Source organism: Rhinoderma darwinii, chromosome 13 (genome assembly GCF_050947455.1).
Source record: "Rhinoderma darwinii isolate aRhiDar2 chromosome 13, aRhiDar2.hap1, whole genome shotgun sequence".
In the NCBI taxonomy this organism is placed as follows: Eukaryota; Metazoa; Chordata; class Amphibia; order Anura; family Rhinodermatidae; genus Rhinoderma; species Rhinoderma darwinii.
Window position 1 is genome coordinate 3,590,705 of NC_134699.1, and position 13,348 is coordinate 3,604,052.

The window sequence follows — 13,348 nt, forward strand, 5'->3', positions numbered from 1 at the left end:
ACCGATCTCTAGAGCGGGCGCCCTAAACCCCGTCCTAGCTTACTCGGCTCCCGCTGCCTCCCGACCACATCTTGGGCAGTTGGTTGGGAGTTACGGAAACCGTCCAAGCTCCCTAAGATAGGCGGCTTCCGTAACTCCATAGAAGTGAATGGGAGTTATGAAAACTGCGTAGCACGGGAGCTACGTTGTTTCCGTAACTCTCATTCACTACTATGGGAGTTACGGAAACAGCATAGCTCAGGGAGCACTCGGCTTTTTCCGTAACTCCCGACCATATAACCAGGATGTGGCCGGGAGGCAGCGGAACAGAGTAAGCTAGAACAGGGTTTAGGGAGCCCCATTTTACCGATAGGTGTGAGTCCCAGAAGTGGGACCCGTATCTATGGTACTTAAGACATATCCTGTGGATATGCCATAAATGTCCAGGATGGGAAAACCCTTTTAAGTCATGCACCCCATTGAAATCGCCACCCATGAGGATATTGGAAACGTCCCAGGTTGCTATTACTTCCAACAAATTCCTAAAGAAAGCAAGATCAGGGGCTACTGGTGCATACATGTTAATCAAACAAAACAATTGGTCTTCAATTTTAGCCTTTACCATAAGGTACCTGTCCGCTGGGTCTGCCAGAGTGTCAATAATTTCATGGTTTATCTGTGAGCTAAATAAAATAGCTGCTACTCTAAAATTTGTGGAATAAGAGGCTTCAATATAAGTTGGGTACTTCCTACTACAAAGTAAGGGATGGTTATAGTCATCACGTTTTTGACTCACCAGCTAAAATCTAATGTCTCTGACCAGCAGATCACTGTGGAGTATTATTAATCAATGTATAGTGTAAAAATACTGAGTTATAAAGACCGGAACATTATATAAGGTGACATCCATAGTGTGACATTGCCAACTTCAAAGTCAAGTGTTGTCGGCCGCCAGACTTGTCTATTCCCGAGTAGCCATGTGCTCCTTCCAGCAAAAGGCGGCCATAAACAGGATTACAGTCCCCATTATTACTCCGCTGCCCTCCCTGCCTCCCTGTTTGGGACCTCACACTTCCATTTCAAAGGTCCCAAATGTCTTCATTGAAACCATAGAAGGTAAATCCTCCGAGATAAGACAATTTGGGATAATGTGCATCTTTTTATTTGCACGGTTCAGGTTTTGTGTTTGTATAAGCCGATGGCTGTGTTAGCGCTTCGCTCCGTGCGCTCAGTTCTGGTTAATAATTCTGGAGCAAAACATTTAACCCATACGTTTCTGGAATATCCATGACAACATTGTTTACAGCATGCTGGAAATCATGAACCACTAAGTATTTGTCTGCCATAAAACATGATCACTCCATGCTACAAGTGGATGGCTCTTCATACAGTTTTACAGTATTTTTTACAGCTTTTAGCAAATTGAGTACATTTTGTTAAAAGAAAAAAAGCTAAAACACTCCAAAAAGTTATACTTTAAAAGGAACCTGTCACCAGAATTTCACCTATTGGACTCTCCTCACCCCTCGCTGGCCGCTGCTGTCAAAAGTTCATTGCCGTTATCCCCTTAAACTCCTCCGACCATAAATAACGGTCTGCAAGCATTTTGCACCTTTTATGGTAATAATCCTTCAGTCTCGTTCGTTCCCCCTCTTATTCCCACCCACCGCCAAATACTGGCCCACCCTAACTGCCGAAATCTTGTCTAAGGTAACGCGCATGTGCCCGTCATGTATGGTCCGACACCCTTCCCTGCTTCTTCCAGGCCACAAATCTTATTACTGTGCATGCGCCGCTATGGTGTCCGGTTGTGCGCACGCACGTGTGAATCCGGCCTTATTGTATTTATTATCTTATTTAATGTGAAAATTGTATTTCACAAGAAACAAATATAAGGCCACTCTCAAAGTAATCGCCCCTGTACAAACTGGTGTTTTTCGCTTTATAAGTTCTTGGGATAGATTAGAATCTGTATGAAAATGAATTAATCGCAGCTTTGCTATGAATTAAGTCTAAGGGTATGTTCACACTGTACGGTGAAATCACGGTTTATTGACGAGATAACGGCGAAATTGCTGCCATGCCTCAACAGAGCCGCAGCATTTTGCCGCGATTTTACAGTAATCGAGCCAAAAAAAAATAAAATTGATTTTACCGCACCCTGAGGCTGTGTCCTCATTTTTTATTGGATGCTTTGTTCGGAGCCTTAGTCACAATTTCCATCAGGTTTGACAGGAGGAATAGCACTGTTCTTCCCGTCAAAATGATGGACACCATGATGGAAACATGGCCTACAGATTCAGAACTTCTGCTGCTAGTTTTGTTTTCCTTCACTTGCTTTGTTGTTGTTTTTAAGCTTTTTAATCAAATTTGTAGCTCACATTTGTAAGTATAGTAAATATAGCAGTAATGCATTATCAAATATTCAAAATATTCAATGTTTGCGCATGTCCCTGCGCTCGCAGAGTACTGCCGCATTGTTTTTGGCTTTGACATCTGAGCATTTGTTTCATTGTGTTGGGAGGTGCTGACTAAGTCCCTGTTCACACCTGCATTGTGCTATTCCCATGTTCTGCTCTGTGAGAGGAGCAGAACATGGGAATAACAGAACCAACGGACGCTGTCAGAACCCATTAACTTTAATAGGTACCGTTGGGGTGTCTGTGATTTCACTGGACACAGTAGTGCAACATACTGCGCTATTGTCTCCAGTAAACCCTGCCGGATCTGCGACAGAGGGCCCGAACGGAGCCTCCCACGCAGATGTGAACAGAGCCTAATTTCACAATGAGCTGATCCTTGCTGCTGACAATCAGGAGAAACTTTGTGTCCTTCTGTCAGTGCTGCTGATAGTGATCAGTTACTTCTAGTTGGGTAGATAACTAGACCACTTAGGGTCAGAGGTGAAGCACGCCCTTCTGCGTTCACTACTTCTCATATATTTAGTTGTTGATCGACCAGCGCTGAGCAAGGGCAGGCAATGTCATATCGATCTTACAAAATAAAAAAATGATTGTAACCCAGAATACAGCAGGCAAGTCGTTCCCCAGATCTGGAAACCAGCGCAGTTAATTTCAGTTTCCTGTGGCTGCACCTTATCCTCCTCCACACTCCCTGTCACACAATGACTGTACACAGCAACTCCTTCCAGCTCACACACGACAACAGCTGTAAAAGTCCACCCAATGAGATCCCCCTCACCACATGAGCCTGGCAGAATTTGGGGGAATCCTTCTGAACTAACAATTCCAAAATACCAAAAAATAAATAATGAAGCCATTATACAATACTTGTGTTCCCCCCCTTGTTTATCTGTAAACACACCCTTCCCTTGTGTGGCAAAACATTGCTTTGGGCAGCATTGACATAATACAAAATAAGAATAAGCAACATGTCATCTCATTTAATTCATTAAAAGTCATAAACCACATGAAAAAAAAATAGTACAGCGCAGTCTAAACCGTTCTATGCTATAAATACATTTCTAAGGATACAATTATATTTTGTAAAATTCATTCAAGTTTTATATTGGTAATACACATTTATCTCCAGGCAATTTTCATAGGATCTGCTGAAAATGTTATTTCTATGGAACCTGGCAGGCACTCAGCTACTATAATACTGCCCGCTATGTACCAGATTATAACAACTATAAGGGTATGTTCACATGGCCTATTTTCGGCTGTTTTTAGGGACGTACACGCCCGAAAAATGGCCGAAAAATCGGAAGCAGAACGCCTCCAAACATCTTTCCCAATGATTGCAATGGAAAAAACTTTTTTCATTGACTCTATAGAAAACCGCTTAAAAAAAAGGCCGTAAAAAACGCAGTGAAAATCGCGAGTAGCTTAAAAAACGTTTTCCCTTGAAAACCGCTCCGTATTTTCAGACGTTTTTGACTCGGCGTGTAAACATTCCCTAACATTGCCACTATATACAAGACTATAAGGTGTGGGGTACAATTAACACAACAATGTAGCAGGAAAGAGAATAACAATATTTATTGAAAAAATCACAAGATTACCCCTGGACGAAGGCATCTCGCCAAAACGCGCTTCGGGTCTGACGATCTCTCCTGCCTGAGACATCACCATGGGTATGTGACCAGCTACATTTATTTCTCTTTGCTGTTTAGTCCATAGACCTTACTCACTCAGAGTAGTATTGGTTAAACTTTCTAACTTGTATTTGTACAGAGACTTCACCAATGTACTTGCATTATTATTTAAAGTATGATATTTACTCTCACTTGTGTTTTACAATCTCTGCTCTCTCTGATTGACTTCCAATCAACTTGTATGGTCTATCTGTTCAACATAGCTGCTATTACTATATATATGTGTCTACCCACCCATGGTGCACTTGTATCTCTGGCATCAGATGAACGTTTTACTCTCATGCTGTGCATGACTCATCTTTTTAATCTTGTGATTTTTTCAATAAAGATTGTTATTCTCTTTCCTGCTACATTGTTGTGTTAATTGTACCCCACACCTTATAGGCTTTATATCAGATGTTGAGGGTCAGTGCACCAAGATATACTTGGTTTTACATAGGATCTCGTTTTTCACTCAATTTATGTATTTACATTTACATTGACGAGATTGCTTCCTGTTTGTACCAATAGGTTGTTGTCACTATATACAAGAATATAACTACTATAATACTGCTCCTATATACAAGAATATAACAATATAATACTGCCCCTATATACAAGAATATAACTACTATAATACTGCTCCTATATACAAGAATATAAGTACTATAATACTGCTCCTATATACAAGAATATAACTACTATAATGCTGCTCCTATATACAAGAATATAACTACTATAATGCTGCTCCTATATACAAGAATATAAGTACTATAATACTGCTCCTATATACAAGAATATAACTACTATAATACTGCCCTCTATATACAAGAATATAACTACTATAATACTGTCCCTATATACAAGAATATAACTACTATAATACTGTCCCTATATACAAGAATATAACTACTATAATACTGCTCCTATATACAAGAATATAACTACTATAATACTGCCCCTATATACAAGAATATAACTACTATAATACTGCTCCCTATATACAAGAATATAACTACTATAATACTGCCCCTATATACAAGAATATAACTACTATAATACTGCCCCTATATACAAGAATATACCTACTATAATACTGCTCCTATATACAAGAATATAACTACTATAATACTGCCCCTATATACAAGAATATAACTACTATAATACTGCCCCTATATACAAGAATATAACTACTATAATACTGCCCCCTATATACAAGAATATAACTACTATAATACTGCCCCTATATACAAGAATAGAACTACTATAATACTGCCCCTATATACAAGAATAGAACTACTATAATACTGCCCCTATATACAAGAATATAACTACTATAATACTGCCCCCTATATACAAGAATATAACTACTATAATACTGCCCCTATATACAAGAATAGAACTACTATAATACTGCTCCTATATACAAGAATAGAACTACTATAATACTGCCCCCTATATACAAGAATATAACTACTATAATACTGCTCCTATATACAAGAATATAACTACTATAATACTGCCCCCTATATACAAGAATATAACTACTATAATACTGCCCCCGATGTACAAGAATGTAACTACTATAATACTGCTCCCTATGTACAGGAATATAACTACTATAATACTGCCCCCTATATACAAGAATATAACTTCTATAATGCTGCCCGCTATATACAAGAATATAACTACTATAATACTGCTCCTATATACAAGAATATAACTACTATAACTCTGCTCCTATATACAAGAATATAACTACTATAATACTGCTCCTATATACAAGAATATAACTACTATAATACTGCTCCTATATACAAGAATATAACTACTATAATACTGCTCCTATATACAAGAATATAACTACTATAATACTGCCTCCTATATACAAGAATATAACTACTATAATACTGCCCCGGTTGTGGTCAATGATTCCTTCTCTGAATGGTCCCCGGTTATAAGTGGTGTACCCCAGGGTTCAGTGCTGGGACCACTATTATTCAACTTATTTATTAATGATATAGAGGATGGGATTAATAGCACTATTTCTATTTTTGCAGATGACACCAAGCTATGTAATATAGTTCAGACTATGGAAGATGTTCATGAATTACAGGCAGATTTAAACAAACTAAGTGTTTGGGCGTCCACTTGGCAAATGAAGTTTAATGTAGATAAATGTAAAGTTATGCATCTTGGTACCAACAACCTGCATGCATCATATGTCCTAGGGGGCGCTACACTGGCGGATTCACTTGTTGAGAAGGATCTGGGTGTACTTGTAAATCATAAACTCAATAACAGCATGCAGTGTCAATCAGCTGCTTCAAAGGCCAGCAGGATATTGTCGTGTATTAAAAGAGGCATGGACTCGCGGGACAGGGATGTAATAATGCCACTTTACAAAGCATTAGTGAGGCCTCATCTAGAATATGCAGTTCAGTTCTGGGCTCCAGTTCATAGAAAGGATGCCCTGGAGTTGGAAAAAATACAAAGAAGAGCAACGAAGCTAATAAGGGGCATGGAGAATTTAAGTTATGAGGAAAGATTGAAAGAATTAAACCTATTTAGCCTTGAAAAAAGACGACTAAGGGGGGACATGATTAACTTATATAAATATATTAATGGCACATACAAAAAATATGGTGAAATCCTGTTCCTTGTAAAACCCCCTCAAAAAACAAGGGGGCACTCCCTCCGTCTGGAGAAAAAAAGGTTCAAGCTGCAGAGGCGACAAGGCTTCTTTACAGTGAGAACTGTGAATTTATGGAATAGCCTACCGCAGGAGCTGGTCACAGCAGGGACAGTAGATGGCTTTAAAAAAGGGTTAGATAATTTCCTAGAACAAAAAAATATTAGCTCCTATGTGTAGAAATTTTTCCTTCCCTTTTCCCTTCCCTTGGTTGAACTTGATGGACATGTGTCTTTTTTCAGCCGTACTAACTATGTAACTATGTAACTATATACAAGAATATAACTACTATAATACTGCCCCCGATGTACAAGAATGTAACTACTATAATACTGCTCCCTATATACTAGAATATAACTGCTATAATACTGCCCGCTATATACAAGAATATAACCGCTATAATACTGCCCGCTATATACAAGAATATAACTACTATATTACTGCTCCTATATACAAGAATATAACTACTATATTACTGCTCCTATATACACGAATATAACTACTATAATACTGCTCCTATATACAAGAATATAACTACTATAATACTGCTCCTATATACAAGAATATAACTACTATAATACTGCCCCTATATACAAGAATATAACTACTATAATACTGCTCCTATATACAAGAATATAACTACTATAATACTGCCCCTATATACAAGAATATAACTACTATAATACTGCCTCCTATATACAAGAATATAACTACTATAATACTGCACCCTATATACAAGAATATAACTACTATAATACTGCCCCCTATATACAAGAATATAACTACTATATTACTGCCCCCTATATACAAGAATATAAGTACTATAATACTGCCTCCTATATACAAGAATATAAACTACTATAATACTGCTCCTATATCCAAGAATATAACTACTATAATACTCCCCCTATCTACAAGAATATAACTACTATAATACTGACCCTATATACAAGAATATAACTACTGTAATACTGCCCCTATATACAAGAATGTAACTACTATAATACTGCTCCCTATATACAAGAATATAACTACTATAATACTGCTCCTATATACAAGAATATAACTACTATAATACTGCCCCTATATACAAGAATATAACTACTATAATACTGCCCCTATATACAAGAATATAACTACTATAATACTGCTCCTATATACAAGAATATAACTACTATAATACTGCCCCTATATACAAGAATATAACTACTAGAATACTGCTCCTATATACAAGAATATAACTACTATAATACTGCTATATACAAGAATATAACTACTATAATACTGCCCCTATATACAAGAATATAACTACTATAATACTGCCTCCTATATACAGGAATATAACTACTATAATACTGCACCTATATACAAGAATATAACTACTAGAATACTGCTCCTATATACAAGAATATAACTACTATAATACTGCTCCTATATACAAGAATATAACTACTATAATACTGCCCCTATATACAAGAATATAACTACTATAATACTGCCTCCTATATACAGGAATATAACTACTATAATACTGCTCCTATATACAAGAATATAACTACTATAATACTGCCCCTATATACAAGAATATAACTACTATAATACTGCCCCCTATATACAAGAATATAACTACTATAATACTGCCCCATATATACAAGAATATAACTACTATAATACTGCCTCCTATATACAAGAATATAACTACTATAATCCCAGTGAAGACAGGAGAAAAAGAAAAGGGAAATGAATAGAACAATACGTGATCGAGCAAATTAACCAGTCCCCGTTTGTACTTGGACCCCCGTGCAATTGACCCAGTCAAAATAATCGAGATGAGAGTATTTAACCCCTTAATGACCGCCGATAAGCCGTTTCACAGCGGTCATTAATGGGCTTTATTCTACAGCGCCGCTATTCCACGGCGCTGCATTAGAAGTACACCGAGCAGGGAGCCGTTAAATCTCCCTGCTCTCAGCTGCCAGAAGTAGCTCAATAGCGTGCACCGCATCTGAGTGGTTTTGGATAGAGGGAGGAGCTCCCTCTCATCCCACCGACACCCGGCGATAAGATCGCCGAGTGTCAGTGTCTCTGATGGCAGCCGGGGGCCCAATAAAGGCCCCCAGGTCTGCCCGTAGTAAATGCCTGCTAGGTCATGCCGGAGGCATGTCCTAGCAGATGCCTGTCCGTTTTAAACGGACAGGCAGTAATACACTGCAATACAGAAGTATTGCAGTGTATTATAATAGCGATCGGAGGATCACATAGTGAAGTCCCCTAGTGGGACTAGTATAAAAGTAAAATAAAGTTGAATAAAGTTAATTAAAAAAAATGTAAAATAAAATGAAAAACCCACTTTTTCCCCTTACAAAATGCTTTACTATTAAAAAAAAACACAATAAAGCAAAAAAGTCACACATATTTGGTATCGCCGCGACCATAACGAACCCGACTATAAAGCTGTTACATTATTTAACCCGCACTGTGAACGCCGTAAAAATAAATAAAAAAACAATGGAAAAATTGCTGTTTTCTGTTAATCCTGACTTAAAAAAAAATGTGATTAAAATGTGATCAAAAAGTCGCATCTACTCTCAAATGGTACCAATAAAAACTACAAGTCGTCCCGCAAAAAAAAGCCCTCATACAACTGCATCGGCGGAACAATAAAATAGTTATGACTCTTCAAATATGGAGATGCAAGAACAAATAATTTTGAAAAGAAGTGTTTTTACTGTGTAACTAGTAAAACATACAAAATCTATACAAATTTGGTATCTTTGCAATCGTAACAACCCGCTGAATTAAGTTATTGTGTTATTTAAACCACACGGTAAACAACGTAGATTTAGGGCGCAAAAAAAGAGTGGTGAAATTTCAGGTTTTCTTCTATCTACCCCCCAAAAAAGTCAATAAAAGTTAATGAATAAATTATATGTACCCGGAAATGGTGCTATTAAAAAGTACAACTTGTCCCGCAAAAAACAAGATCTTATACAGCTATGTTGACGCAAAAATTAAAAAGTTATAGCTCTTCGAATGTGACAATGGAAAAATTAAAAAAATGGCTTGGTCATTAGGGCCCAGAATGCAAGCAGGGGGAAGGGGTTAAGAACTGTAGAGTCTTTGTATTTATTTATGCCTGATGAAGACCTAGGTACTTGGTTGAAACGCGTCGTATGTTGTCTTTTTATTTGTTTAAATCTATCTTAAAGAAATAAATTATTTTTAGAAAAGAATTTGAGAACTGTGGAGTTATCCTCCTGCCACGAGCCACAAAGGCAACTATTTTTCCAAAATCCATTGAACATTAATGGATGGGAGAATTTTTGTGTGTGTTTTGGAGTTCCTGGCTGTGGGGCACCTGTTTGTTTTTGTACATATCCTGAGTTCTGAGATTCTCCTTTTCCTGCTTTCATAGACTTTTTTGTGTATTCAGCTTCCTGCTTCATGTCTCATATAGTTTTAGTCTGATATTAGATCCATCTCTCTCCCCTTGTCTGTGTAGCTGACCCTCTTTTCATGTGTCAGTGTGAAGCGTGTGATGTAATATACTGGAGCACTTGTTACATTGTTGCACTGAATTTTCGCATTAGTTCTGCATAGAGAAGAAGAGATTCTTCCATGTCACAATTATGTAAAAATATAGAATACCAGTCACATGATGAATTACAGCAGGACGTACGGGGAAATGAATCTCGGCCCTCATGTAGGTAAAATGTTTCTGCCATCAGGAGTTGTTGCCAACATAAAGTGATCCACCTGAGCTACAAATATCATTGTGATTTATTGTAATAGACTATGCATCAAGAGACCACTTTTATTTCACAATAAACTTAAAACCATGTCCCCTTTTCTAAATGTCCTCCTATACTCTGTATTTGTGTGTGCATATAACCATCCAACAATAACGTTCTATATATTAGTACATTATTTTATATACATTAAACATCCGGGACAGTTATGTAGATAACAATGAGATAAAGGGAGCAATTGCACCCACTAAACAACCTCCTAAAAGTGCCCATCAGGGAGGGATCCTCGTCACTGAACCCTCCAAGTAATTCAACAGTGTTAAGTACACAACACACACAACACACAAAACTCACACCTTCAGAACCGTGAAGCCAGGTCCAACCACCTCCCCCACTCACTTTAATCACGGGTCACAGGCAGAGATGTTCGCCCCCTGTTGTCTGTTTTACCATACTCTGTAATGACATCAGTAGCAGTACTAGTAGTCCCCCTTCACTTGATGTTATAGATTGAGGTACACAGCCTGAGTTTCTGGGGCGCAAGTCCTGTCAAATTAGGAGGGTGAGTGGATAATGGTTTTATTCTTCTGGTCTCTTCCTTTTTTATACATTTATTTCACCGATGTTCTTGTCTAAAAGTAGAAAGTCCTGGTGACAAAATATTGTGTGAACTAAAGGGGGTTTTACACTGGGCGATTATTGGGCAGAGAAGCATTCATAGAACGCTCAATCATCTGCTGATCGTGTCGTTTTAAAAAAGTAAAATATTTTTGTTGTTAGCAGCGCATCTTGTGTGTAAACAGGAGACGCGCGGCCGACATGATGATAATGTATGGGGACGAGAGATCGGAGTAACAACCGCTCATCCCCATCCATAGCTCCGTGTGACAGGAGCAAACGAGCGCCGATCAACCATGTCTCGTGATTGGCACTCGCTGCACCGGCCAATTATCAGCCAGTGTGAAATGGCCTTAATGCTATATTCACAGCTGATCCTGTCAGGAGACAGCAGGGATATCAGGGCTAGTTTACACTGGTTTTTTCTTTTTTGCAGAAATAGCGCCAAAAACCATCTGAAATCACCTTTCATTGATTTCAATGGGAGGCGGGAAAAAAAGCATCATGCTCCTTCTACCCACGTTTCCGTCTCTGACCTCCCATTGACATCAATGGGAGGCTGAGAAAGCGATTTTCGCATCGTTTTTTGCTTGCGGCACTCAATGGCCGCGGCTAAGAAACGCCGCAAAAACGTGGCATAGAAAGTGCAGGCAGGTCAAAATTGGCCTAAAGAAATCCTGTTTCTCCGCGTGAACATACCGCGGCACATAAACCAAAACATTCACCATATTTTGCTGTATTTTTCTACAGGTATTTGATTCATGTTTCAAACCAGAATCTTTAGGCCCTGTTCACACAGAGTAATTTTTAGCGGCAGAATCCACTGTGGATTCCGCCACTAAGTTTCACCTCCAATTCATTTCAATGGGAAGCGGACGCTTCTTTTTCCCGCTAGCTGACTTTTTTTCAGACAATAGAAGCGTCTGGTCTGATCTTCGGGTGTATTTCCCCCAGACATCCCATTGAAGTGAATGGGAGTAGGAATATTCCTTCTGACGGCAGGAATAATTCTGCGGCAGCACCCGCCAAGCAAAATCTGCCTTGTGAACATAGCCTTTGTATGCAGCGGGCGCATCACGTCAAGTTTTTGCCCAATTATTGTTCATACTAGATTAGTGATTCAAGTAGCGACCAGGAAAATCTTTGAGCATGTGACGTTAACGCTCTGAGCAATGGAGCAAACCCCAGGATTTGGAATTGATTATTTCATCTCCACCGACATGAGGAAAATCAATATAAGTATTATTTATCAGTCATATAGGTTATCAGGCCTATGGGTGACTAGACAAGAAATGATCGGACATTGTACCACACTGACATAACATACAACTAGAGGAACATAGAAAGTATTTATTAAGCTACAAAACACAAATAAAACTGTCACAAATGAAATAAATAGAAAATAAACAATCCAAAAATGAAACACTGAAAAGCCCACAGAAGTAGGTGGCACTAGACTTATTCTGCCATCTCTTCTGTTTCCAAATGTATCTGAGTTTTAATATTATTGCTGCTTCTGTTGCTACGTGTGAATTGTTCTGGATGGGAAGTTTCAAAGTTTTGATATAGAGGGGATTTACAGCTCCACGGACAGGATTATGCTGCCCATGTACCAGTTTGCTCATTTACTTGACTCCTCTTGTCGGCCAATCCCTGGCTGTTACTAGGTAGAACATGAGACTGGTGAGTGACACTGAGCAACGTCTGATTAGTGCCCCCCCCTGGGGATTTACAGCAGCCATTATCCTCCTGCTTTACTGCACATGACCAGACACATGTTGTCACTTAGAGATATTTATCCTGTACCATAACTGGTATAAAAAATGGAATAAACACAAATGTCTCCTTTACCTTTTTATATGTGGGAGGGTCTGATCAGTTTGAAATATTTTTAGACTTCTATGAAAAATAATCACATAATAGTTTCATCTGCTAGATCCAGAATGTCTAATAGTAGAATATCAGATCAGATATATTATTGCAGGGACATCTGAATTAGTGTCATAAACATTATAAGTAAATCTAATAAATTAAAAAGATTAAGTGCAAAATACAAAGGTTAGGATTTCCGAGAGCCTCAGAAGTCAGGAAGTTGAGTGCTGGTGGAGTAAGAATCTCTACACAGGAAGTCAATGCATTCAGCCAGCGAAATCCCACAAACACACACACACACACACACACACACACATATACACGCAGACACGCACATACACG

The 13,348-nt window shown here is 38.4% G+C and overlaps 1 protein-coding gene across 1 annotated transcript in view; it reads left to right on the forward strand.

The window, feature by feature from the left end:
• LOC142665691 (prefoldin subunit 4-like) overlaps positions 1–13,348 on the forward strand; it is a 270,809-nt gene that overhangs the window by 51,476 nt on the left and 205,985 nt on the right. The gene's annotated exons all lie outside the window — the stretch shown is intronic.